Here is a 25686-nt window from a genome sequence, read left to right as displayed (position 1 = left end):
GGTTTCATTAAATTGGGAATTTTAAACACCACATTAACTGGGCAGTGATCTGATTGAAAAGCGTTCTCGATAGTTACGCTTTTTATTAAATCTAGCAATTTGTGCCCTGTAAAAATATAATCTATTTTTGTATAGCTTTTATGAGCACAAGAGTAATGAATGTAATCCCTTTCATCTGGGTGAAATGCTCTCCATCTGTCAGCATATAAATTATCGTGTAACATTTGGTTTATCCCTCTAATCAATGAAAATGGTAATTGGGATATTTTCATTGAAGTGTCTATTATTGGGTAAGAGGAATATTAAAATCGCTGCCTAAGATTACTATTCCTTCTTGAAAGTTCTTTAATTTATGCAATATGTTCTTTAGTATTTTTGTTTGCCCTTTGTTGGTAAGATATACATTGCAAAATGTTATTTTAGTATCGTATAATATACCTTTTACCATGATACACCTTCCGTCACTTCTAGCATATGTTTCAATTGTAGTGAAAGGAATATTTCTATGAATTGCAATCAAAACATCATTTGTTTTCTTTTCTGTATTATTAGCAACAAATATCTTGTCAAATAATCTATGTTTTATAGACGGAGAATTTTGTTCATTAAAATGAGTCTCCTGCATGAATATAATTTGGGAGCCCATTCTGTTACAGTGGTTAAATATCTGTGCTCTTTTAATAGGCTCATTTAGCCCATTAACATTAACTGAAGTAATTTTGCATTTAGCCATTGTGTAGTTGTATAGTTGTGTATTATATGTTTACCAAAGATCATTTTCAAATTGTCATTGTCTCTGTAAATATGAATGTAGGATAGGCCTACTGCATGTTTAGGTGTGTGAATAAAAACTATATACATGAATGTTACCACAAGTAAGTAGATTTCAAAGTTTAAAACCATTACACTTTAGAGGTTAAAAGGATATAAGATAGACTAGATTGCTATCTTATTGGGGGGATGTGGAAGATTAACCCAATAGAAAAACAACAGGAAATATAGTAACAGTATAAATACTTTTTCACTGCAATCACACTCACCCTGTGAACTTCCAAGTCCAGAAAAATAAGAAAAAAAAAAGAAGTTATAATTGTATAACCTGCAGAAAAATTGTTAGTAAAACGTATTTACCATATTATAGATAATTGTATAGAGGGAATAGGCTGTATAAAGTATAAACAGGCTTAAAAGAGTCATCTTCAAGTGTCATTATTTAATGTAAAGGTCAAATCATTTCCTTCTCTTGATTTTGGTGTAGAGGACAGCTTCGCAGACTTTTTCATAGGAGTGATCCAAAATTCTGGTGAATTTTTCAAAGATAAATCTGGGTCTGTGATAGTGTCCCATCAAGGAAGGGGTGGCCTCTCAATGTCTAATTTCCTACAAAATTCGTCTGTTTCCTTAGGAGATCTCATTAAAATCCATTGACCCTCCTTTCTCACCGCAATGTTAAAGGGAAATCCAAACTTGAACTGGAGGCCTTTTTCTTTTATGGCATCAGTAAGAGGTTTTAAGTTCCTTCTTTTGTTTAGTGTTTTCCATGAAATATTCAGAAAAATCTAAATTTTACTGTCCTTGTAAGATATGTTATTTATTTCTCTTGCTTTGGAAATGATTTCCTCCTTTAGTGTAAAGTTGTGTAAAGCGCACAGAACATCTCGTGGAGCATCGCGAGGAGCATTTTTTGTCTTTGCTAGTCTGTGGAATCTGTCCATTTTTATTTCTGTTGTCATGTGTCTGTTAAGAATGCTATTAAAGATTTGCCACAGTGCCTGTTTTAGTTCGTTTTGAGAAATTATTTCAGGGATGCTTCTGACTCTCAGATTAACCCTTCGACTCCTGTTCTCAAAGTCCTCGATCTGTCTCTCAAGCTCCCCAATTTGTAAAGCTTGTTTTTGACAGTTTTTTTTACAGATATGTATTATGCTTAAGCAGTTTTTCCTGTGCTTTCTCCACAGTGTCAATTCTTGCTGGTATACTTATAACATCTTTCCTCAGATCTCTCATCTCATTTGCTAAAGAGGCATGCAAGTCCTGTAACATATTTTTAATCTCTGACTTGGATGGCACATTGAATAGGAGCGGATATCTTCTTCCTCCTCACTATCTGATTCAGAACGATCAGCATAGCCCTCTTTTATGTTAGGCAGTTGCACAGGCTGACTTCTGGGTTGAATTAGTTTTCTTTTCTTTGTGGCTGCCATCTTGGATTTTAACTGATCATTACAGTCTGGATTAAATAGCTCATCAGACTCCAGTAAATCCCTAGCGATTTTGCTAGATTTTGCTTTAGAGGGTTGATTTGGTGTCTTATCGTGCTTTCCCATCTTTTTTGGATTCAAAATGTAGGTTTGATCTGTTCACAGGGATCTTGTAGCTGCAGAGCTCCGTTACTATACTGCCATTCAGGAAGGATCCTTATCCTTATCCTTTATCAAGGATAAGCAACAGGAACACTTGCAAATTCACCGTGCCAAAATGCAATGTAAGTCTATGGGAGTGCATTTAGGTTAACATTAGCTGTAACTTTTGAGAATGTTGGCAAAGTTGTAAATTCTAAATGGCATTATAAACAGCTTCCAACACTACACCTTCAACAAGTTTTACATCAAGGACAAGCAACAGGAACACTTGCAAAATCACTGTGTCAAAATGCAATGTAAGTCTATGGGAGTGCATTTAGTTTAACATTAGCTGTAACTTTTGAGAATGTGGTCAGGCATACAAATTCTAAATGGCTTTAGAATTAGCTTCAACACTTCACCTTCAACAAGTTTTTTTTATCAAGGATAAGCAACAGGAACACTTGCAAATTCACTGTGCCAAAATGCAATGTAAGTCTATGGGAGTGCATTTAGTTTAACATTAGCTGTAACTTTTGAGAATGTGGTCAGGCATACAAATTCTAAATGGTGTTAGAATTAGCTTCAACACTTCACCTTCAACAAGTTTTTTTATCAAGGATAAGCAACAGGAACACTTGCAAATTCACTGTGCCAAAATGCAATGTAAGTCTATGGGAGTGCATTTAGGTTAACATTAGCTGTAACTTTTGAGAATGTTGGCAAAGTTGTAAATTCTAAATGGCATTATAAACAGCTTCCAACACTACACCTTCAACAAGTTTGACATCAAGGACAAGCTACAGGAACACTTGCAAAATCACTGTGCCAAAATGCAATGTAAGTATATGGGAGTGCATTCTAGTTAACATTAGCTGTAACTTTTGAGAAAGTTGTCAGGGATACAAATTCTAAATGGCGTTAGAATTAGCTTCCAACACTTCACCTTCAACAAGTTTTTTTATCAAGGACAAGCAACAAGAACACTTGCAAAATCACTGTGCCGAAATGCAATGCAAGTCTATGGGAGTGAATTTAGTTTAACATTAGCTGTAACTTTTGAGAAAGTTGTCAGGCATACAAATTCTAAATGGCGTTAGAATTAGCTTCCAACACTTCACCTTCAACAAGTTTTTTATCAAGAATAAGCAACAGGAACACTTGCAAATTCACTGTGCCAAAATGCAATGTAAGTCTATGGGAGTGCATTTAGGTTAACATCAGCTGTAACTTTTGAGAAAGTTGTCAGGGAAACAACGTTTTCAGGGATACAAATTCTATATGGCATTAGAATTGGCTTCCAAAACAACACCTTCAACATGTTTTATCAACAAAAAGCAAAAGGAGCACTTGCAAAATCACTGTGTTAAAATGCAATGTAAGTCTATGAGAGTGCATTCAGGTTAACATTAGCAGTAACTCTTGAGAAAGTTGGCAAAGTTGTAAAATCTAAATGACATTAGAATTAGCTTCCAAAACTGCATCTTCAACAAATTTTATATCAAGGATAAGCAACAGGAACACTTGCAAATTCACTGTGTCAAAATGCAATGTAAGTCTATGGGAGTGCATTCAACTGAACATTGGCTGTAACTTTCGAGAAAGTTTTAAGGGATACAAATTCTATCTGGCATTAGAATTGACTTCCCAACACTATACCTTCAACAAGTTTTTCATCAACAAAAAGAAACAGGAGCACTTGCAAAATAACTGTGTTAAAATGCAATGTAAGTCTATGGGAGTGCATTCAGGTTAACATTAGCTGCAACTCTTGGGAAAGTTGGCAAAGTTATAAATTCTTTTTTTTTTTTTTTTTTAAAGTTCACTTTTATTTAACAAAAAGGCAAATTGACATATCAGTACATATCAAGTAGACAAGTGTGATCAAAAATATACAGTCCACATAGTATATGCAAGCAGGTACACAAATAAAACATTGCTTTTGTCAAGGACAGGTTCGAATCGAATCAATCACTGAACTTTGGGATTGCGGTAAACCGCAAGTCATCTCTCCCAAATTTTTTTGAATTTAGTTGAGGAGCCACGAGCTTCATAAGTGAGTTTAATAAGTGCAGTTGACTAAAGTAATCCAGTATTGAACTGAGGGAGGCGCAGGCTAAAGCCAGTGAAGGATTATGGCTTTTTTAGCATAAAATAGCAAAGTTCGATATACAGATAGAGCCAGCCTGGTTTGTGTGTCTGGCGCGCTGTAACTAAATGGGATACACGCGCTATGCGCTGTATGCAGTTCCTCACGTTGCCTTGACAAACAAAAAAAATTTAATTCAACTGCATTACTGAAAATGAACACCAGGTGGCGCATGGTACACTTAGCCCTTAATAGGAAGAACTTGACATCGGCAAACTACTTCGTATGCAGAAAAGTAACTCACATAAATGTATTGATTTCGGTCTGGGAAACTTGGCAAAACATTCCTCCAACTTCTGTTACTATTGTGTGCCACAGTCTGGATGATTTGAAAAATCGTTTTGTCACCTAGGTTGTGTTCAACTCTGAGATGGTTATGGAGTGCTAATTCCTGCATTACTTAATGTTGGGCTCTGTAACCTAATGGTTTAGGTATTGGTTTTTAAAACATAGGGTCATTAGTTCAAGACCTAAAGCTGACTTTATGCAAAATGATTTACATTCCCTAAAATTTCAAATTCAATATTATATGCTATAAAACAGTCTTTAGTGTTTAATATTTATGTTTAATGACATATAATATTGAATTTGAAATTTTAGGGTATGTAAATCATTTTGCATAAAGTCAGCTAAAGGTCTTGAACTCATGACCCTCTGTTTCAAAATCCAATACCTAACCCATTAGGCTACAGAGCCCAATGGTAAAGATTATTGGAATTAGCACTCCATAACCATAGAATGTTATAGAATGGCCAATTCTAAGCAACTTTTTAATTGGTCTTCATTATTTTGTTTATATTTTTTTAATTATTTGCTTTCTTAGTCTGACTCTTTCCAGCTTTCAAATAGGGATCACTGACTCCATCTAAAAACAAATGCTCTGTAAGGCTACAAATGTATTGTTGTTGCTACTTTTTATTACTCGTCTTTCTATTCAGGTCTCTCCTATTCATACAACAGTCTCATATTCAAATCAGTGCATGGTTGCTAGGGGAATAAGGACCCTAGCAACCAGATTGCTGAAACTGCAAACTGGAGAGCTTCTGAATAAAAAGCTAAATAACTCTAAAACTGCAAATAATAAAATGAAAACCAATTGCAAATTGTCTCAGAATATCCCTCTCTACATCATACTAATAGTTATCTCAACGGTGAACAACGCCTTTAATGCATTTGGACAAAATAGTCATGCGTATAAAAATTGTAGCTCAGGTCAAAATTGTTCTGCATCAAAACTATTTTGACGCCCATTTACATCAAATGCTTTTCGAGAATTTTTCACTGTTTTGCATTTTTTACGCCGTTTTGTGAATTTAGCGGCAAAGCGAATCAAGACAGATTCGCCCATCACTATTCTCTACTTTTTACATTATTAGGGCAGAGATACAATTTCAGATTCTGGGAGATTAATCGCCAAGCGTCAAATCTCCTCTTCTTTGGTCAACTAATCTCCCCGAACTGCTTTCCCCTGCTTTCCCGCCGGCTATGTAAATTGCCGGTGGGATGGCAATCGGAGCACTTTGTTTTCCGTGGAAACTTTTGCCGACTTCGAAAAACGAAGCGATCCAAGTGCTGTGCGTCTAAATCTCCCCCCGATTCTGAGAGTGTGTCTCTGCCATTAAACCCTTGTTGTTTCAAATGCAAATGAGCTGTCTTTGGCAATCAAGGTCAAATGCACTTAGAACAATGCTATCCAACTGACGCCTGGTATGGCCCCCATTAAAGTCTGGCTGCTGTGTCTGTACGTTGTGTAGAATTTACATTGTGCTGGTACTGAGATTAACTGGCCCCTGCATTGTTCCACCTCAGATTCAGGCTATAAATCCCTGTCCCTTTGTTCACACCTGTAAATCACAGCTTTGTTCACACTGAGACTCAGACTCTACATTGTTCACCTCTTCATACCGCAGTACCACAGAGGGAAGAGGCAAATGGATTTAGGGTCAGGACACACAGGCAGATTCGGCGACAAATCTCCTCTTCTTTGGTGGTGACTAATCTCCCTGAACTGCCTTCTGCTGCCTTCCACCTGCTAGAATGAAAAACGCCTGGGGGAAGGCATTCGGATTGCTTCATTTTCCGAAGTCGCCCAAAGTTTCCTCGTGAGGCACTTTCCCAATTTAGCACATGGTAAACTACAGCACACAAACCCCACTGCTGTTCTTATATCTACCAGACAGCTGTTATCTTGTGTTAGGGAGCTGCTATCTCGTTACCTTCCCATTGTTCTGTTGTTTGGCTGCTGGGGGGGGGGGTGATATCACTCTAACTTCCAGTAAAGCAGTAAAGAGTGACTGAAGTTTATCAGAGCACAAGTCACATGACTGGGGACACATGGGAGACATGTCTAGCCCTATGTGAGATTTCAAAATTAAATATAAAAAAATCCATTTGTTCTTTTGAAAAAGGGATTTCAGTGCAGAATTCTGCTGGAGCAGCACTATTAACTGTTGTGTTATTCCTGGGATGAATTACTGGGGAAAAATGAAGTCATTACTGGGATTTGAGTTTATGATATCTGTATATTTTATATTTAAGCAGTAACAATGAGCATTGCCAGTGGTGCAATTATTTTTTGCTTTGCCCTATTAACTCATCCCAGGAATACACATTTAAGGTGATTAAGGTACAGCCAAAAGAAGGAAGGATTGTTTGGAGACGGACAACTGCTGACTAGTGATGGGTGAATAAATATGTCAGGCATGGATTCAAGGCAAATTTCCAAGTTTCACCACCCGCAAACTAATTTGTGAAACTGCGGCAAAAATTTGCCAGTGAAAAAGCTGCTGCAACAAAAAAAATTGACGCACGTCAAAATTGATGCATGTCAAAATATTTTTAAATAATTTGCATGTGATTGTGCACATGCGCCGGAGTACTGGGGATTATGTGTACAGGAATATGCATCCCCAGTGTCGGAACCTGGAGGGTCCCGACCCTCATGGGCCCCCGTCAGGGCCAGAACCCCTCTCTAGATAATTAGATTTGAGCGAGCCTGCCCGTCACACTAGGGGGACCAGAGGGGGGGCCCTGGACAGCAGTCCTGGTGGGCCCCGGGCCCCCCAGTCTGACCCTGTGCATCCCTAGTACTTCTTAGATTCCAACTGGGCTGCATGCTGCCCCTTAAATCTTGCTGCCATAGGCCCATGTCTTTGTGGCCGCACCACAAATCCAGGCCTGAAGGCAAGTAAGGCCATTGCTTTATGCCCAATGTCTTAGAAACCCTGCCAGATACAAGGCCAAAGCATTCTACACACCAAATTCTACATCTGGGGATCTCTCCAATAGTCTTATGTTATGTGACAAGGCAGGATTGAGGGTCTAGGGTGGCAGCTTTAGGAGGAAAACCACAGGGCAACTCTATATACAGGCAGGGTCACTGGGACAGAATGCTCTGTTATACAGATAGCTAGAATCTGCTTGTCTGTATGAGCCCTTAATGATCTTATGTGAATCTCTGTTTAAAGAATTGAAGGCCTTGTAAATCAATTTGAATGGTCTGACACTTCCCTAATTAGCACATGGTATAGTATAGCACACAACCCCCACTCCTTTCCGCGTTGTTTGGACCCTAATTGTGCATTCCTGTTATTGAGTCTAGGAGCTTTGTACTAATTGTATCTTAGCAAAGTACTGACCATTAAATGCCCTCAGCTCATTTGCATTTAAAAAGCACAAGGGTTTGTTTATATTACAGTGTTTACATATGTAGGACTTTTGTTGGGGGGAAGGTCTGTTAAAGGACCAGTAACATCAAAAACATTCATTAGTATACAGCAACAAAAAACACCAATACAAATTAAAGTTAAAAATCATAAATCCTTTATTAAGAAATAACTTAGTACACAGAGTACTATTAGCAAAGGGGGAGGCGGCCGACATTGATCCGCTGCTCCCTCCGCCGCCTCCACTACCACAGCTTCTTCCAGAAATCACTGACAAGGGAGAGAGATTTCACTTGAACGGCCTCGTTCCTCACAGACTCGCAAGACTCTTCTTCTTGGACTTAGACCCACTAGACCAATCGCCAGGCCCGGAGTTACACTTCCACTGGCCCAGCTCTGCCTGCTTCTTACCAAGGACCATGGCTCTTTCACATACTGTCAGAATATGGGATAGAGCCAGGGAGGAGAAATCCAGCGCCAAACAATAGATTGTTGCCCTCTGGCCTTTTGTGAAGAGGACAAAAACTTTAATTTGTGTTGGTGTTTTTTTTTGCTGTTTACTAACAATGTTTTATTTTTTTTAAAAAAAATTTGATGTTACTGGTCCTTTAAAGGAGAAGAAAATACCATGTCCAGACTGTGATTTAATATAGGCCCTGGAATTTCAAGTAAACAGAGGCCCAAACAGCCCCCCAGCAGTACACTAAATAGTGACTGTCTATGGCAGGGGTGCCCAGGATGTCAATCGCGGTCCCCATCCTGTTTCTGGTAGGCCGCGACCTGCTATTAGTTTCAATGGCGTGTCAAAATATGCAACATTTACATTTACTTCCAGCTGTGTCCTCCCCCCAAAAAATCAATGAGCATGTGAATATGAATTATAGGGGGGGGGGGGAATGGGATGGATTTAGAGGTCTCTCCTTAGCATGGGGAAGGTGACGGAGTGGTTGTTATTGTAATCTCAGTACACCAGGAAGCAAGAGATCACATACACTGTGCTGGCCAACAAATGCGGTCTGGTGACAAAGGCGGTGAAAATATCAAAAACATAAACCAGCAGTCAGGGGCTCACGTGGCGCTGCAGAGAAACCCCCCTCCTAACACAGACCCAGGTGTCAGGATATTTATCATCCAGGGTGTCCCAGTTCAAACAATAGGTGGCCCCAGCAGCTTTGGTCAGAGAGAAATCAACTGTTAGAATACAAACACTGTGGAACATTTAACAGTATGAAGTTTAAAAAATAAAAATAAAGATGCAGGACTTGAACCCATGACCTTGCCCTTCTTAGGTAATTTACCTAACCACAATGCCCATCCATTTATTTCCATTGATTTGGCAGTGTCCCACCCACCCAAAAAAAAAAAATCATGATTGTGAATTATAAGGGGGAAAAGAAAATGCAGGATTTGAACCTTTGACCTTCAGCTCCAAAGTACATTCACTTAACCACAAGGCTATGAAGCCTCCATAGAAGCTGCCATGTTATTTATTTGTTTTTATGGGGGAAGTACTCAACCAAGTATTTTAATGCAGTACTATACACATTACTAAAGCCTAGAATTATGATCACAATGCCCATTCATTTATTAGTAATTTAGATTCTAGCCTTTCTTAACGTTGGGACATCGTGGTTCCCTGCACTCAACGCGACGAGCGCATTCAACTTGATCTGTTACAGCATGCCGGACAGACAGACAATCCATTCTGGCTCCATCTATACCCTGATAGTGTACATTGAGGATGCCACTATGTCTTATCAATCCTTGTGTGTCTTAATATAATAGGATTTAATATAGGCTCTATTAAAATGAAAATTTTACTTTTTAACATAAATTAGAGGGGGGAAAAAAAAAGCATACTTTGGGGATTGAACACTAAACACACTGGTCAAAGGCAGGGACTTAATCCACTAAGCCACCACATGTACTGTGTTATGGATTGCATTAGCTAGCACTTGGTGACATCTAGTGGCCACAACTGGTATGACAAACTGGTAAACACGATGAATGCGATGAGGAAATGCAGCACAATGCACTTGCTGCTGCTTATCTAACATTACAGCGCGTCAGATGTACCATCCATTCTGGCTCCATCTGTAGTATTCTAACGTGGGTTTGTGGACCCATATCGTCTACGACTCCCAAAAGACAGGCTTCAGGAGAGAGAACTTGTGGCAACTCCAGGTTATCGCTCAAACCACTGTACACCATAATCGACCGATCTTGGGACATGACCAGAAAACATGTAAAAAATCTGCTGTCTGATTTTGGCACCTGGGACAGGCTGCAGATTTATCGGAAATATTTTATGCAGTCTGAGGGGTGTAAAATAATAAAGGTGAAGGACTTTAAAATGTATCAATCTATCCCTGGTAGAGATAAGGAAGCTATAGCTGGAGTTAGTGGCTTCTTCCCATATATCATCACTTATCTCAGGCAGTGTTTGCCACTTACGGCGGGCAGAGTCAAATGGAGAGGGTCCAAGGTCTTGCAAAGCTCTGTATAAGTTAGTAACCAGCTGACTTGAACTTTCCACTCTAAGGATGTTCTCAAACCGAAAGGTATGATAAGTAATCTGACCTGGACCAAACTGGGCCCTACAAGCATGCTGGAGTTGCATAAACCGGAACACATTCAAACTCTTGGGAGCTATAAAATCTTGTAATTGCTGAAAGGTGGGAAATGACCCATGTTGCAACAAGTCTCCAAGGGTTTTAATTTTACGAATGGGCCAATATATAAAATCAGGCAATTGTCGGAGATGGGGAAGATGAGAATTGCCCCATAATGGCGTATATGGAGTGAGCAAGGGATTTGATATGTGCTGCAGCCTTCTTGCGGTCTGCCACGCGTCATAGGGGGCCCTCAATACAGGAGGTAGAGTATTAGAGTCCTTTAGCTTCCTCTTAGGGCAGTGACATAAGGATTCAATTGAACCCAGGATAAGGGAGTGAAACAACATATTGGGGTCTTCTGGATTATCTACCAACCATTCATGCACACGCGACAATTGTGCCGCTATATAGTAAAACCAAAGATTGGGGAGTCCCAGGCCCTCATTTGGGATTGTAGCTGTAAGGGACTTCCATGAGATCCGAGGATGTTTATCTGCCCATATATATGAAATCAGAGTACTGTTGACTCTGTTAAAGAATGATTTGGGTATTCTCGTAGGAGCATTCTGGAAATAATACAAAAATTTCGGCAGGAAAATCATCTTAAATAGGTTAATTTTCCCCCATAATGTCAAAGGAAGACCCTTCCAGGAAATTACTTTTTTGGCAAAATTACAGAGCAATGGGTTTAGATTTCAATCAATAAAGGAGGAGTCTTTAGCAGTTACAATAATACCCAGATATTTTATTTGGTCAGACCACTGCAATTGGATGGATGGGGGCAAAGGTCACTAGGGATAGGATCCACCGGTAGAATGGAGGATTTATCCCAGTTGACCTTCAAGCCCGTATATGTCCCATATTCTTGTATAAGTGAGAGGGCATTACGAAGGGAAGGACCTGGATCTGCAAGAAATAGCAAAATATCATCTGCATACAGAGCAATACGCTCCTCGCAGGTTTTGTAGTGGAGCCCAGTTATGTTGTGAGCCTGTCTAATCATTATGGCTAAAGGTTCAATTGCTAATGCAAACAATAAAGGAGATAGCGGGCAGCCCTGACGGGTGCCGCGATACAGCGAAAAAGGTAGGGAGTTAGAGTTATTAACCCTAATCTGAGCTACTGGATGAGCGTAGAGTAACTGAATCCAAGCTATAAATTTAGGACCAAAGCCAAACAGTTTGAGTGTTTCCCATAGAAAGGGCCATTCTACCGTATCAAATGCCTTAGCAGAGTCAAGAGATACTATGATTCGGGAGCCTGAGTTATCATGTGGCATTTGCAGATTTGTGTATAGCCGTCTAAGATTAATAGAGGTGGATTTGGTGGGCATAAAGCCAGATTGATCCGGGTGAATGACAGAAGCTATAACCTTGATCAATCGGTTGGCCAGGCAACTTGGGAACCAGATCCTTGGCCACTGTTTTATACCACTCAGCCGGGAGACAGTCTACCCCTGGAGTTTTATTATTTGGAAGGGAATTTAGAGCTTCTGCAATTTCTTGCAGAGTAATATCATTCTCCAGGAATGCGACCTGTGGGATATCTAATTGGGGAATAGGGAATTGACTCAAGTAAAGACCAATGGATTCTTGGGACTTAGTTGGGTACTAAGGTTGGGTACTTATATGGATGGTTAATAGGAGTGGGGGCATGGTCTGAGAATGCCCTAGGAAGGAAGGAGATCTCTGATACCTAATGTAGGAAATCTTGCGATGCTAGAGCCAAGTCAATCCTAGAGAGAGATTGACGTGTGGCTGAGTGGCAGGAGAATTGTCTCGTTCATGGATGTTTCCAATGCCACACTTCAGTCAGTAACATTCCCTCTGCCCAGATCGCTAATGGAGTAGAGGATTGAGTATTATGGGACAGCTTATCCTGTTGGGGAAAAAGGGGAGAATTGAAGTCGCCAAGTAGGCAGAATGGGGCCGGGGGGAATTCTAAGACCTTTTTAAAAATTAATTCTAGGAGATCCATAGACATAGGGGGAGGAAGGTATACATTACCCAATATCAGTGGTTTAGAGTTGATCTTACAGTGTATGAGAACGAATCTACCATACATATCAGTCTTTATCGACAGCAATTCAAACAATAAGTGCTTCCTCACTAATAAAGCTACCCCTCTGGCATATGTAGAGAACGTGGCATGGTAGTGGTGCGCCACCCAGGCCTTTTTAAGTGCTAAAATCTTTTGCCGAGTGAGATGGGTTTCTTGTAACAATAATAGCGAAGGAGAGTAGGATTTGAGATACTGAAATAGTTGTGCCCACTTAAACTTAGAGTTAAGGCCCCTGACATTCCAAGAGCATATAGTAACCGTAGACATTGGACCATAATAAACATATAGGTGCGGAGTGTACATTCAACATGCATATATCACACAGTTTGCCGACAATAGCCTTTGCAACATATAAAGAAAAATAGAAAAAATAGAAATTAACCCCATAGACCCAACTAAACCCTTCCCACCCCTGCTTATACGTAAACATAGTTGAGCCTATACCCGTAACTTGTCAACACCAGAGGAAAAAGTAAGAATGCAACTTTAGTGGCGGGTAGTGTTCCAGTCCCTGGACTGTAACTGCCATGAGTTACAGAAATATAAGTTCCATACACATTATAATAACTGCCATAGCATTCCAGACTAGGCCCATTGTCCAGTAGAAGAGATAATAAATGGTGAAAAAATTTGGGCTCAGGGTTCCCACAAGCTGTGACCACAAAAGTCTATGACTAATGCCCACTGCAGCAGGAGAGTAGGAAAAGATGGTCAAAGTCCAGGAGGGATATATTCACAACCGGCAGACAGTTTAGACGGTAGATCGTGGGCCTCACGGATCAGCATTACCACGACGTGGGGAGCGATGTCTCAGAGCATCAGGGATGTTTGTCTCTATCCACTGCATGACGGCTTCTGGCTGGTCAAAGAATAGAGAGGAGTTGCTGGTGGTGATACAGAGTTTTGCAGGTAACATCAGAGCATATTGAACTTTAAGCTCACGTAGTATGCGATGAACTTCTGTGATGGAGTTGCGCTTCTTTTGAACAATTGTGGAGAAGTCTGGAAACAGTAAAATCTTGGTGTTGCCTTGCATAATATCTCCCTTGGACCTCGCCTCTCGGGGCACAGCATCTCTATCTTTAAAATTAAGCATTTTGAGCACAACAGCCCTGGCTGAGGCACTTGGAGGAGGTTTGCGCACTGGGACACGGTGGGCCCTTTCTATTGCAAACTGCGGAGAGAATATATTAGGGCCAAGTTTGTCTTTGAACCACGACTCCAGGAAGGTCTCCATATGTGCCCCTCCGGTAGGCCAATGATCCGGAGATTAGATCTGTGCTGTCTGTTCTCCAAATCGTCAAAACATGTGCTATCAGCAGTTTCTGATCATGTTGAAGTCGTTGTATTTGGTGTTGTAGAGGATGTACCCCGTCTTCCAAATCGCTTATATGGCATTCAGCCTCACCTGTACACTTGCGTAGCTTCTGCATATCATGGCGGATAAGTGAGAGATCTACTCTGATCTCTTCTATCTTAGATGTGACTGTAGCCGTGTTTTCTGTTAGTTTGGCGGATAGAGATGTTTTAGATTCGGATATCGCTAACATCAGTGAATGGAGAGACGGCTCTGCCGATGGCCCAGCAGAACTTTCAGCCTCTGAGGGCTCGGTCATAGCATGTGATACAGTTTCCAACACAGGATCCAAGGCCGTGTCGCCATCTTGAGAGACGACTCTGGCAAAAAACTTCTGGACACTGTCCGCTTTGGGCTTTGTGGTACTTTTAGGAGGCATAGCTGCAAAAGCAAAGCAGTAAGCTTACAGTCCAGGTAGTTGTAGAAGTAAACGGCAGTAAATAGCTACACAGGATCTTTGAAGGTACGGGAGCTCCTGCTATCTACGTCTGCTCTTGATCACATCCAAACTCCGCCCCGCAAAGTTATAAAATCTAAATGACATTTGTATTACCTTCCAACACTACATCTTTAACAAGTTTTCCATCAAGGACAAGCAACAGGAACACATGCAAAATCACTGTTTCAAAATGCAATGTAAGTCTATGGAAGTGCATTCAACCTAACATTGGCTGTAACTTTTGAGAAAGTTTTCAGGGATACAAATTCTATCTGACATTAGAATTGGCTTCCAACACTAAACCTTCAACAAGTTTTTCATCAACAAAAAGCAACAGGAGCACTTGCAAAATAACTATGTTAAAATGCAATTTAAGTCTATGGGAGTGCATTCAGGTTAACATTAGCTGTACCTTTTGAGAAAGTTGGCAAAGTCATAAATTCTAAATGACATTAGAATTACCTTCCAACACTACATCTTCAACACGTTTTTCATCAAGGACAAGCAACAAGAACACATGCAAAATCACTGTGTCAAAATGCAATGTAAGTCTATGGGAGTGCATTCAGGTTAACATTAGCTGCAACTCTTGGGGAAAGTTGGCAAAGTTATAAATTTCTAAATGACATTATAATTACCTTCCAACACTACATCTTCAACAAGTTTTTCATCAAGGACAAGCAACAGGAACTTATGCAAAATCACTGTGTCAAAATGCAATGTAAGTCTATGGGAGTGCATTCAACTTAACATTGGCTGTAACTTTTGAGAAAGTTTTCAGGGATACAAATTCTCTCTGACATTAGAATTGGCTTCCAACACTAAACCTTCAACAAGTTTTTCATCAACAAAAAGCAACAGGAGCACTTGCAAAATAACTATGTTAAAATGCAATTTAAGTCTATGGGAGTGCATTCAGGTTAACATTAGCTGTAACTTTTGAGAAAGTTGGCAAAGTCATAAATTCCAAATGACATTAGAATTACCTTCCAACACTACATCTTCAACAAGTTTTTCATCAAGGACAAGCAACAGGAACACATGCAAAATCACTGTGTCAAAATGCAATGTAAGTCTATGGGAGTGCATTCAGGTTAACATTAGCTGCAACTCTTGTGGAAAGTTGGCAATGTTATAAATTCTAAATGACATTAGAATTACCTTCCAACACTACACCTTCAACAAATTTTTCATCAAGGACAAGCAATAGGAACACATGCAAAATTACTGTGTCAAAATGCAATGTAAGTCTATGGGAGTGCATTCAGGTTAACATTAGCTGCAACTCTTGGGAAAGTTGGCAAAGTCATAAATTCTAAATGACATTAGAATTACCTTTCAACAAGTTTTTCATCAAGGACAAGCAACAGGAACACATGCAAAATCACTGTGTCAAAATGCAATGTAAGTCTATGGGAGTGCATTCAACTTAACATTGGCTGTAACTTTTGAGAAAGTTGTCAGGGATACAAATTCTGTATGGCATTAGAATTAGCTTCCAAACACTACACCTTCAACAAGTTTTTCATCAAGGACAAGCAACAGGAATACATGCAAAATCACTGTGTCATAATGCAATGTAAGTCTATGGGAGTGCATTCAACTTAACATTGGCTGTAACTTTTGAGAAAGTTTTCAGGGATACAAATTCTATCTGACATTAGAATTGGCTTCCAACACTAAACCTTCAACAAGTTTTTCATCAACAAAAAGCAACAGGAGCACTTGCAAAATAACTGTGTTAAAATGCAGTGGAAGTCTAGGGGAGTACATTCAGGTTAACATGAGCTCTTGGGAAAGTTGGAAAAGTTATAAATTCTAAATTACATTAGAATTACCTTCCAACACTACATCTTCAACAAGCTGTTGCTCCGCACGAGTAACTGGAACACTTGCAAAATAACGAATGTGATAATGCAATGTAAGTCTATGGGAGTGCATTCAGGTTTACATTAGCTGCAACTCTTGGGAAAGTTGCCAAAGTTATAAATTCTAAATGACATTAGAATAACCTTCACTGTGTCAAAATGCAATGTAAGTCTATGGGAGTGTACTCAACTTAACATTGGCTGTAACTTTTGAGAAAATTTTCAGGTATACAAATTATATCTGGCATTAGAAATGGCTTCCAACTCTACACCTTCAACAAGTTTTTTTATCAAGGACAAGCAACAGGAACACTTGCAAAATAACTGTGTTAAAATGCAATGTAAGTCTATGGGAGTGCATTCAGGTTAACATTAGCTGCAACTCTTGGGAAAGTTGGCAAAGTTATAAATTCTAAACGACATTAGAATTACCTTCCAACACCCAATGCTCCCTCCTTACATTTCAATATTTTTCCATATTTTTACGTTACACAATGGTCCCTCCTTACGTCTTGACAAGTTTCAAACACTCAATGCTCCCTCCGTAAGTGTCAATATTTTTCCTTTTTTTTTTTACCTAGGCAATGGTCCCCCCTTACATCTTGACAAGTTTTAAACACCCAATGCTCCCTCCTTACATTTCAATATTTTCCCATATTTTTCGACTACGCAATGGTCCCCTCTTACGTCTTGACAAGTTTCAATCAGCCAATTCTCCCTCTTTACGTGTCGATATTTTTCCACCTACGCAATGGTCCCCCTTTACGTCTTGACAAGTTTCAATTACCCAATGCTCCCTCCCTACGTGTCAATATTTTTCAATTTTATTCACCTACGCAATGGTCCCCCCTTACGTCTTGACAAGTATCAAACACCCAATGCTCCCTCCTTACGTGTCAATATTTTTCCATTTTTTTCACATACGCAATGGTCCCCCCTTACGTCTTGACAAGTTTCAAACAAACAATGATCCCTCCTTACGTGTCAATATTTTTCCCCTACGCAATGGTCCCACCTTACGTCTTGACAAGTTTCAAACACCAATGCTCCTTCTTTACGTTTTAATATTTTCACATTTTTTTCACCTACGCAATGGTCCCCCCTTACGTCTTGACAAGTTTCAAACACCAATGCTCCCTCCTTACGTTTCAATATTTTCACATTTTTTTCCAACTACGCAACGGCCCCCTCTTACGTCTTGACAAGTTTCAATCACCCAATGCTCCCTTCTTACGTGTCAATATTTTTCCATTTTTTTCACCTACGCAATGGTCCCCCCTTACGTCTTGATAAGTTTCAAACAACCAATGCTCCCTCCTTACATTTCAATATTTTTCCATATTTTTCAACTACGCAATGGTCCCCTCTTACGTCTTGACAAGTTTCAATCACCCAATTCTCCCTCTTTACGTGTCAATATTTTTCCATTTTTTTCACCTACGCAATGGTCCCGCCTTACGTCTTGGCAAGTTTCAAACACCCAATGCTCCCTCCTTACGTGTCAATATTTTTTAAATTTTTTCACCTCTCGCAATGATCCCCCCTTATGTCTTGACAAGTTTCAAACAAACAATGCTCCCTCCTTACGTGTCATTATTTTTCCATTTTTTTCACCTACGCAATGGTTCCCCCTTACGTCTTGACAAGTTACATAGTTACATAGTTATAGTTACATAGTTAAATTGAGTTGAAAAAAGACAAAGTCCATCAAGTTCAACCCCTCCAAATGAAAACCCAGCATCCATACACACACCCCTCTCTACTTTTTGTCCATTTATTGTTCACATATAAAGACTTTGGGAGCAAAGCAGCATAAAACAAAATAAAACAAAACCCTTGCCCCACTTGGGCTCTAACTAATACACAGCGTAGTTTCCCTCTCTACTACCGGTCCCCTACTGGGATTCCCGGTCAAACACAAACAGTACAACTCCCCAGAGTCACAGTACCTTTGCAAAAGTCCTTTCCCTTTGGGGAAACATAAACAGCCACTTCCAATGGCCATACTCAGCTTCCAGCTCTCCTCAGTGTGTGTCTCAATCTTTCACTCTGAGCCCCAACCCTCTCTAGCAGCTAGCTGATCTAGCCTGCTAATTATTCCCCAGATGAGACTGTCTAGGGGAATTAACCCACTCAGAACTGCTGTACATATGGGAGTAAGACATGAACCTAGGGGAAATATATCTCCCTTCATACTGTGTTCCAGTTACCAGCTCACAATACCCATACCTATACTAACTATAGAGCTTAGTATCACAATAGCCTTTGATACTATGTCTGTCCAAAAAATCATCCAAGCCATTCTTAAAGGCATTAACTGAATCAGCCATCACAACATCACCCGGCAGTGCATTCCACAACCTCACTGTCCTGCCTGTGAAGAATCCCCTACGTTGCTTCAAATTAAAGTTCGTTTCTTCTAGTCTAAAGGGGTGGCCTCTAGTACGGTGATCCACTTTATGGGTAAAAAGGTCCCCTGCTATTTGTCTATAATGTCCTCTAATGTACTTGTAAAGTGTAATCATGTCCCCTCGCAAGCGCCTTTTGTTGAGAAAACAACCCCAACCGTGACAGTCTACCCTCATAATTTAAGTCTTCCGTCCCTCTAACCATTTTTGTTGCATGTCTCTGCATTCTCTCCAGCTCATTTATATCCCTCTTAAGGACTGGAGTCCAAAACTGCACTGCGTACTCCAGATGAGGCCTTTATGCAAGACAGAACTTTATTTGCTTTAGTAGCCACAGAATGACACTGCCCAGAATTAGACAACGTGTTATCTACAAAGACCCCTAGAGCCTTCTCATTTAAGCAAATTCCCAACACACTGCCATTTAGTGTATAACTTGCATTTATATTATTTTTGCCAAAGTGCATAACCTTGCATTTATCAACATTGAACCTCATTTTCCAGTTTGCTGCCCAGTTTTCCAGTTTAGACAAATCACTCTGCAAAGTGGCAGCATCCTGCATGGAACCTATAGTTCTACACAATTTAGTATCATCTGCAAAAATAGAAACAGTACTTTCAATGCCCACCTCCAGGTCATTAATAAACAAGTTGAAAAGCAAGGGACCTAGTACAGAGCCCTGTGGTACTCCACTAACAACACTGGTCCAATTAGAAAATGTTCCATTTACCACCACTCTTTGTAGTCTATCTTTTAGCCAGTTCTCTATCCAGGTACAAATACTATGTTCCAGGCCAACATTCCTTAATTTAAACAGTAACCTTTTGTGTGGCACTGTATCAAATGCTTTAGCAAAGTAAATCACATCCACTGCCATCCCAGAATCGAGGTCTCTACTTACATTCTCATAAAAAGAAATTAAGTTAGTCTGGCAAGATCTATTACGCATGCTGGCACATGCTGGCACAAACTCATAGTATTATGATTTGCTATGAAGTCCAGTATCTTATCCTTTATTAACCCTTCGAAAAGCTTTCCTACCACTGACGTCAGACTAACTGGCCTATAGTTTTGAGGCTGAGAACGGGATCCTTTTTTGAATAGAGGCACCACATTAGCAATTTGCCAGTCTCTCGGCACCATGCCAGATCTCAATAAATCCTAAAAAATCAAGTAAAGAGGATTGGCAATCACAGAGCTCGCCAATTACCCTGACAAGAATACCATCTGGCCCTGGACCTTTGTTAATCTTAACATGTTCTAGTCTCTTTTGAATTTCATCATGTGTGAACCATGCATCATTAGTTGTATTACTAGAATTGGGACTGTTAAGAAGGAAACCTTCACTTACTGGTTCCTCATTTGTGTAGACAAGATGAAAAATATGAGTTCAGAATCTGCGCTTTTATTTTGTTTTCATCAACCAGCTGACCCCCCTCTGATAGTAAGGGTCCCACCCCTTCCTAGTCAATTTTTTTACTATTAACATATTTAAAAAATAATTTTGGATTTTTTTTCCTGCTTGCTGCAATATCCTTTTCTATAACAATTTTAGCTTGCCTTATAGCTTCTTTGCATGATTTATTGGCCTCCTTGTACCTTATAAATGTTTTGGCTGTACCAGCTAACTTGGAAGCCTTAAAAGCATGTTGTTTCTTACCCACCTCAACACCAACGCTTCTATTGAACCAAAAAGGTTTTGCTTTGCAACGACATTCCTTGCTTACAAGTGGAATATACTGACAAGTATATTTATCAAGCAGCATTTTAAAGACTTCCCATTTTTGTTCTGTGTTTAACCCTGTGAAAAGCATTTCCCACTTAATATGTTGCAGAGATGCCCTTATACTGTCAAAGTTTGCACGTCTGAAATTTAGTGTTTTAGTTACTCCCTTATAGGATTGCTTCTGCAACAGAATCTTAAAGGAGACCATGTTATGTTCACTATTCCCTAAATGCTCACCCACACAAATGTTAGAGATGAGTTCAGTATTGTTAGTTATTACAAGGTCCAAAAGAGAATTATTCCTAGTAGGTTCTTGAACGAGCTGGAATAAAAAGTTGTCATTCAGCATATTTACAAACCTACTAGCTTTTTCTGTCTTAGCAACCCCATTACCCCAGTCAATGTCTGGATAATTGAAGTCACCCATAGCGACAACTTGACCCAGCTGTGAAGCCGCTTGTATCTGCAAGAGTAGCTGGACTTCATACTCGACACTTATACGAGGTGGTTTATAGCATACACCAATGATAATTCTTTTTGTTACCTTTTGCCCAGTCAAAATCTTTACCCAGAGTGATTCTACACCCTCACCAGTGCCAGCTATTGTTATTTCTTTAGCGCATAGCTTTAATTCAAGCTTTACATACAAACACACTCCTCCACCCTTTTTAATCCCTCTGTCCCTTCTAAAAAGGGTGTAACCATTTAAATTCACAATCCAGTCACATGTTTCATCCCACCAGGTTTCAGTGATACCAATTATATCATAATTTTTATGCAATTAATTCTAGGTCTCTCATTTTACCTGACAACTCTGTGCATTTGCCAGCATACAGCGGAGGTTACTACTTTTACTTTTGAAATTTGCATTACTTAGTGGAGAATTATACATTAAGTTAGTATTATTCTGTTTTCCTTGTAACAGAGGGACCTCCTTAGCTGGTAAACTGTATGCCCCCCTCACTCCTCCCCCATGAACCCTTACTAACCCCACTGCCTCTAGCTTCCCCATAATTCTTTATCTCACCCACCCCCCCCTTGCCTAGTTTAAACACTCCTCGAACCTCTTAGCCATTCTTTCCCCTAGCACCGCGGACCCCCAAACACCCAATGCTACCTCCTTATGTGTCAATATTTTTCCATTTTTTTCACCTACGCAATGGTACCCTCTTACGTCTTAACAAGTTTCAATCACCCAATGCTCCCTCATTACGTGTCAATATTTTTTTCACCTACGCAATGGTCCCCCCTTATGTCTTGATAAGTTTCAAACACCCAATGCTCCCTCCTTACGTGTCAATATTTTTCCATTTTTTTCACCTACGCAATGGTCCTCTCTTACGTCTTGACAAGTTTCAATCACCCAATGCTCCCTCCTTACGTGTCAATATTTTCCCATTTTTTTCACCTACGCAATAGTCCCCATTAACCCTTTAAGTGCCACAGGACGTAGAATCTACGTTCTGTGGAAAAGTAACTTGAAATGCCACAGAACGTAGATTCTACGTTCTGCAGCACTTCCGGGTTCTGGAGCGGAGGAGCGGCTGTTAGAGCCCCTGCCCCTAGGCAACGAGCAGAGCAGGGGATCGAGTGGCCCCTGGGGCGCGATCGCCCAGGGGCCCAAAAACAGCAGCAGGCACGTGTTACTTACGTGTCCTGCTGCTGCAGCCTACACCGCGCCGTAGATCTCCGCCCCCACAGCACAGGGACACAGATGACGTCGCAGATCTCTTCCAGGGGCTGTTCCTGATCGTCTGCAAGAGTCTCCAGCGACTTTTTCAGGTTAGTGCAACAATTACACACACAAACACACCAACACACACTTATTACAGTAATACACACTTAGATTCACACTTACACACACTTACACATACATTTTTGGGGATTGGGGGGGTCACTTACACTCACTGCACTTACACACACGTGCACACGCACACACGTGCACATAACATGTAATTTACCATTTGTACACACGCACACGCACATACATGGCATTGTGGCTTCTTTTTTTTTTCTTATCGCATCGTCTCTTTTTTTGGCTGAAAAAAATGTTTTATTGCCATTACGAATAGCGTATTCGCTAACCGTACTGTGCAATATCTTTTATATGTTATTTCGGTGATTATATTGCAATTTTGGGTATTTTGGTGCATTTTTAGCCATTTTATTGAATTTTTAGCCATTTTATTGCATTTTCAGCTCTGCGTATGTTGTGTTCACTTGTTTCTAGCCGTATAACCTGTTTGGCCCAGCTAAAATATTCAAACTGTGATTCTGACGGCCGATAACACTAGTCTGGAAAAAAAAACATTGATTTTTGTGGTTTTATTGGATTTTTTTGCATTTCACTCTTTACTGCCTTATTTTGTTTTGCCTTGTAAATTTTATCTACTATATATCCATTTGGGGGTCTCTGTGCGCCACATAGTTTGGTATATATATGCATATTGGGCATCAAAGTGTTCAGTAGACCCCTGGCGTTCATATTTGGGATGTTTTATGCTGATAAGTTACGAAATGTGGGGCACATAATGGGGTAGAATTCAAGCTTTGTGACGATTTTCAGAAATTTGATAAAAACCGTTACGTTCAGCATTGCTTTGCAGTTTGGCAGTTTGCAGTAGAAACACTTATTTACCCATATTGGATTCGTCAGAATGTGTACTTTCTGAAAATATATGGTTTTCTGGGGTCTCTGTACTGTTAGGGGGGTCTAATGTCGCATAATACACACACCAGGTGCTCATATTGCAGCAGCCAGCGCGTCAGCCGTGAAAATGTATATACACTATTGTCATTTGGGGGTCTCTGTGCGCCACATAGTTTGGTATATCTATGCATATTGGGCATCAAAGTGTTCAGTAGACCCCTGGCATTCATATTTAGGATGTTTTATGCTGATAAGTTACGAAATGTGGGGCATATAACGGGGTAAAATTCAAGCTTTGTGACGATTTTCAGAAATTTGATAAAAACCGTTACGTTCAGCATTGCTTTGCAGTTTGGCAGTTTGCAGTAGAAACACTTATTTACCCATATTGGATTCGTCAGAATGTGTACTTTCTGAAAATATATGGTTTTCTGGGGTCTCTGTACTGTTAGGGGGGGTCTAATGTCGCATATTACACACACCGGGTGCTTATATTGCAGCAGCCAGCGCGCGTCAGCCGTGAAAATGTATATACACTATTGTCATTTGGGGGTCTCTGTGCACCACATAGTTTGGTATATCTATGCATATTGGGCATCAAAGTGTTTAATAGACCCCTGGCGTTCATATTTAGGATGTTTTATACTGATAAGTTACGAAATGTGGGGCATATAATGGGGTAAAATTCAAGCTTTGTGACGATTTTCAGAAATTTGATAAAAACCGTTATGTTCAGCATTGCTTTGCAGTTTGGCAGTTTGCAGTAGAAACACTTATTTACCCATATTGGATTCGTCAGAATGTGTACTTTCTGAAAATATATGGTTTTCTGGGGTCTCTGTACTGTTAGGTGGTCTAATGTCGCATAATACACACACCGGGTGGTTATATTGCAGCAGCCAGCGCGTCAGCCGTGAAAATGTCTATACATATTGTCATTTGGGGGTCTCTGTGCGCCACATAGTTTGGTATATCTATGCACATTGGGCATCAAACTGTTTAGTAGACCCATATGTTTATATTTAGGATGCTTTATGCTGGTATACATGGACAATACGATGCTGGAAAGTTGAAGCTTTGAGGCAATTTCCAGATATTTCACCAAAACCACCAAATTTGGCAAAGCCTTGCGACTCAGTAGTTTGGAGCAGAAAGGCATGGGTACCCATTTTAGATTCTGTAGAATGTGTACTTTCCAAAAATATATGGGGTTGGAGGGTAAACATATATTTCTGTGTTTTTACCCCACAAAAATGCAGTCAATGTGTTGATTTTTCATTAGCTGAAGTTACCCACAGGACAATTTGTATGTGCTAACTTCATTTTGGGGCCTCTAAATGCCATATACTTTGGTAAACTTATGAACAATGGCCACCAAAATGTTCAGAGGAACCCTGGCAATCATATTTAGGGTGCTTTTTCTTAGTACGTAATGACACATGGGTGATATGGTGCTGGGAAGTTGAAGCTTTGAGGCAATTTTCAGATATTTCACCAAAACCGACAACTTTGGGAAAGCCTTGCGACTCAGTAGTTTGGAGCAATAAGGCATGGGTACCCATTTTAGATTCTGTAGAATGTGTACTTTCCAAAAATGTATGGGTTTGGGGGGTAAACATATATTTCTGTGTTTTTACCCCACAAAAATGCAGTCAATGTATTGATTTTTCATTAGCTGAAGTTACCCACGGGACTGTTTGTATGTGCTAAATTCATTTTGGGGCCTCTAAATGCCAGATACTTTGGTAAACCTATGAACAATGGCCACCAAACTGTTCGGAGGAACCCTGGCAATCATATTTAGGGTGCTTTTTCTTGGTGCATAACGATACATGGGTGATATGGTGCTGAGAAGTTGAAGCTTTGAGGCAATTTTCAGATATTTCACCAAAACCGACAATTGTGGGAAAGCCTTGCGACTCAGTAGTTTGGAGCAGAAAGACATGGGTACCCATTTTAGATTCTGTAGAATGTGTACTTTCCAAAAATATATGGGTTTTGGGGGGTAAACATATATTTCTGTGTTTTTATCCCACAAAAATGCAGTCAATGTGTTGATTTTTCATTAGCTGAAGTTACCCACGGGACTGTTTGTATGCGCTAACTTCATTTTGGGGCCTCTAAATGCCAGATACTTTGGTAAACTTATGAACAATGGCCACCAAAATGTTCAGAGGAACCCTGGCAACCATATTTAGGGTGCTTTTTCTTAGTACGTAATGACACATGGGTGATATGGTGCTGGGAAGTTGAAGCTTTGAGGCAATTTTCAGATATTTCACCAAAACCGACAACTTTGGGAAAGCCTTGCAACTCAGTAGTTTGGAGCAATAAGGCATGGGTACCCATTTTAGATTCAGTAGAATGTGTACTTTCCAAAAATGTATGGGTTTGGGGGGTAAACA

Source organism: Xenopus laevis, chromosome 1S (genome assembly GCF_017654675.1).
Source record: "Xenopus laevis strain J_2021 chromosome 1S, Xenopus_laevis_v10.1, whole genome shotgun sequence".
In the NCBI taxonomy this organism is placed as follows: domain Eukaryota; kingdom Metazoa; phylum Chordata; class Amphibia; order Anura; family Pipidae; genus Xenopus; species Xenopus laevis.
The sequence above is the reverse complement of the archived record's forward strand: the minus strand, read 5'-3'. Positions refer to the sequence as shown.